At 41.7% G+C, this 4,047-nt stretch overlaps 1 long non-coding RNA gene across 1 annotated transcript in view; it reads left to right on the top strand.

The window, feature by feature from the left end:
* Positions 1–1,584: 1,584 nt before the first annotated feature.
* The window catches only part of LOC103463005 (uncharacterized), a 15,486-nt gene continuing 13,023 nt past the window's right edge, over positions 1,585–4,047 (top strand). The window contains exon 1 of the long non-coding RNA XR_533440.2: positions 1,585–1,888. This is a non-coding gene — a long non-coding RNA (uncharacterized LOC103463005). The remainder of the gene's footprint in view (positions 1,889–4,047) is intronic.

Genomic DNA, 4,047 nt, shown 5'->3' on the forward strand with positions numbered 1-4,047 from the left:
CGTATCAAAGGGCCCGGTACCCCATACTCCCGGAGAACCCCCCACAAAACCCCCCTAGGGACACTGTTGAAAGCCTTCTCCAAGTCCACAAAGCACATGTAGACCTGTTGGGCAAACTCCCATGCACCCTCCAGGACCCTGCTGAGGGTGGAACTCCAGAGTGGAAGTACGCCCAGCCCCCTCTCAAGGAGACTGGTTCCAGAATCAGAGCCATGCATCAAGGTGAGGCCGACTATTTCTAGCCGGAACCTCTCAGCCTCGCACACTAGCTCCGGTTCCTTCCCCACCAGATAGGTGACGTTCCACGTCCCAAGAGCTTCTGCAGCCGAGGATCAGACCGCTAGGGTCCCCTTCTTTGGCTGCCGCCCATAACACAATGCACCCGACCCCTTTGGCCCCTCCGACAGGTTGTGAGGCAATTGGAAGGGGAACCCACGTCTCCTCTTCGGGCTGAGCTCGACCGGTCTCCGTGGGTAAAAGCCCGGCCACCAGGCGGTCGTCATCGTGCCCCACCTCCAGGCCTGGCTCCAGAGTGATCTGGATCTAAAGATCTAAAGTTATTTTCCGTCATAAGGGGTCTTCAGACTGCACTTTGTCTGGTTCCTCACCTAGGACCTGTCTGCCTTAGGTTACCCTACCAGGGGCATAAAGCCCCAGACAGCATAGCTCCTAGGATCATTGGGACACTCAAACCCCTCCACCACGATAAGGTGGCAGCTCGAGGAGAGGTGTTTATATTCATACCAGAGCAAATGATATTAGTGCAACGCAGGATATTGTGGAAACTGTGCATAAGTTACAGGACATAGCTCATGATGCTCCAAACTTTGTAATGGGTGGCTTTAACCACTGCAGGATTGAGAAGGCACTTGCAAACTTTCAACAATACACTCAAAAAAATGAAGTTAGGGAGTTATTACATAAACAAAAGAATATCATGTACTGTTAACACAATAATTTCATGTTTCAAACGAAAATATGGTAAAATCATATTGGATAAACAAGAAATTCAACAACTTTTATGAAATTTTATTATGTTGAGATAACATACGTAATTAATTTTAGTCAGACTGATCTAGTGCTGAAGACGACTAGCGAGATCATGGGAAATCAAACGAGACCATGCGAGATAATTGTTTTGCATGCCGGGAAAACTCCAGCGGCAGTTATGAGAAGACTACATTTCTATTTATCTCAAGTGATCTAGTGTGATTTCCCATGATCTTGTGTGATCTTCTGTGATCTCGCTAGTCGTCTTCAGCACAAGATCAGTCTGACTAAAATGAATCATGTTATCTCAACATGATTAAATTTCATAAAAGTTAAGTTGTTGAATTTCTTGTTTATCCAACATGATTTTATCACGTTTTTGTTTGAACCATGAAATTGTGTTAAAAGTGCATGATATTTTTTTATTAATGTAATAACCCCCTAAGTTCATTGTTTTGAGTGATATATTTATATACATATATATATATATATATTTTTTTTAAATTCCCTTCTCACCCTCCGTGGGTGGTCTCTCTCTCTCTCTCTCTCTCTATATATATATATATATATATATATACATATATATATATATATATATATATCAAATGACTTACTCGATCATGCTATAAAATGGCACAGAGTGCCTGGTAAATACCAAAGAACCAAAGAAAGAAAAATGTGACACAGTTGAATGTGGGGTGATGGGGTGATATGAGCAAGAAAATAAATATAGTCCTGTTTTTCTCCTTCAGGAGTGGCCAGCTTCCTGTGGTTTGTTGGATTCTGTTTTCTGGCCAATCAGTGGCAGGCCACATCTCCAGATGAGCTGCCATTGGCCCAGGGCTCAGATGCTGCCAGAGCTACTATCACGTTTTGCTTCTTTTCAATCCTAAGCTGGGTCTGTACCTTTTTTATTCACATTATGTACATGCATTACATTTCTTCATTCTGATTTCATTATCTTCATCACCATCTGATGAAGATAATGCTTATTGACCAACTGTTATTGACAACATATGGTCAATAAGCAAGACCATATCTTGTCTTGCTTATTGATGCTATTGGAAAGAATCACATTTCTTTCTTCCACTCAAGATAATCAAAGGCTTTTGTTTAAGACTCCCCCCACTTTTTTGGTTGTCCAATATTTGAACACACTTTCACACACAAGTGTGTCGTTATTGGTTATTCAGTGGTATGAATAACCAACAGTATCACAGTTTCACAAATAAAAACATCATTAAATAAATGCATGATTATTTATGCAAAATATTCTTTAACTGTAGAGGATGTACACCACCTCTCACCCATTGTTGGTGATAGCTCTTTACCTTTTTCTGCAAGAAGTGTAGAAAGTAAATCAATAGCCGAAAACAAAGTTTGAACTAATAAATTGTAATGAATTTACAACAGAATGGATAAAAATAGTGTAATGGTTACTGAAGCTGGCCTTGCCGTGCAGCAAAAAGGTTCTGGGTTCAATTCCCGGCCCAGGGTCTTTCTTCATGGAGTTTGCATGTTCTCCCTGTGCACAGTGGTTACTCTCCAGGTACTCTGACTTCCTCCCACTGATGGTCAGTTTGATTGATCTCCTAAGTTCTCTTTAGGGATGTGTGTGCATGACTGTTTGTCTTGTCTGTCTCTGTGTTGCTCTGCGATGGATTAGCGACCTGTCCAGGGTGACCCCTCCCCTCACCTGTTGACAACTGGAGATAGGCACCAGTGACCCCACTTGAGATCAGGGTGTAAAGATAATGCATGGATAGGTTTCTGAAGCTTCCATAATGCCTTTATTGAATTTTATTTTTTAACCAGGGCAGTCTCTTCAAGTTTCACTAAGATCTAGAAACTTTGAGATGCAGATAGAAATTATGTTCTTGCTTGATCATAGTTTAATAAATAATTGCACCATGGAACATTTGGTGAGCTGTTTTTTACACTTAGATTTAAACGAGGGCAAGAAGAGTTACACGTTAAACCCCAAAATTAGCAAAATGGCTAGAATTCCTTCATGATGAATACATGTGCGTTATTTTATCTTACAAGACTATTTTAAGTGATTTGCTCCTTTCTAACTAGGTGGAGTTTCTGTTTTGACCAGCAATTGATTTCTGACAAAATTAAAATGGATTCAGTAGGGTATCTTGTTGTCAACCATTTCTGGGTGGGTGGACATGACTGTGGCACTGGTCTGGGTGACACGCAGCAGTGAAAGCAGCAGATTGTAAGAAGTTGTGTAATTTGTGGAACTGTGTGGCACTTTACAATTTATTCTACCACAGTTTTTATGAACTGATCTCTAAATGACATAGCAGCTGGTGGTCTCCCTGTAATGCTTCAGTGTCATCTTTGGAGGATTATGCACATATAGTATCTGGATTCTTTTCAGTATAAGAGGTAGTTTCTCCTGTTGTTTTAGAATTTATGAACAGGTATGGTCAAAGTAGAATGCTCCTTCCCCTCAGAGATTATCCGTCATGATCCAACTTCGGGGAGCAGGAGATCAACCTCAGTACATTCATGTGCTAGGAAAAGGAGGTGTCCATCAGCGACTTTAAAGACCAGGCCTTAGGAGGATGACCCTGCCATCAATCATCCTTGCCAACGCACAATCGCTCCAGAATAAGCTAGATTTAAGGCAAATGTTAAGTTACTTACAAAACATAAAAATGTCTGTCTGATTGCCCTGACTGAGACATGGTAATCATGGCTCAAGGAGCAGGATGGAGACTTTGAACTGAAAACGGATGACTTTGGAAAACCACTGCATCTTGACAGACACCCCACAGTGACAGGGAAATCACAGCGACATGTCTTTGTCTACGTATTAATAAACAATGGTGAAATGTGGGGATGGCTAGGGAGACAAAATGTACTCCTGACATTGAGTTATTTTCTGTCTTCTTCACCCTTTTTATTTATGCAGGGAGTTTCTGCAGAAATTTGTAACTCTTGATTATATACATCCATCCATCCATTTTCTTCCGCTTATCCGGGGTCGGGTCGCGGGGGCAGCAGCTTCAGAAGGGAGACCCAGACTTCCCTCTCCCCAGCCGC

The sequence above is a fragment of the Poecilia reticulata genome, linkage group LG1 (assembly GCF_000633615.1).
Source record: "Poecilia reticulata strain Guanapo linkage group LG1, Guppy_female_1.0+MT, whole genome shotgun sequence".
Classification (NCBI taxonomy): domain Eukaryota; kingdom Metazoa; phylum Chordata; class Actinopteri; order Cyprinodontiformes; family Poeciliidae; genus Poecilia; species Poecilia reticulata.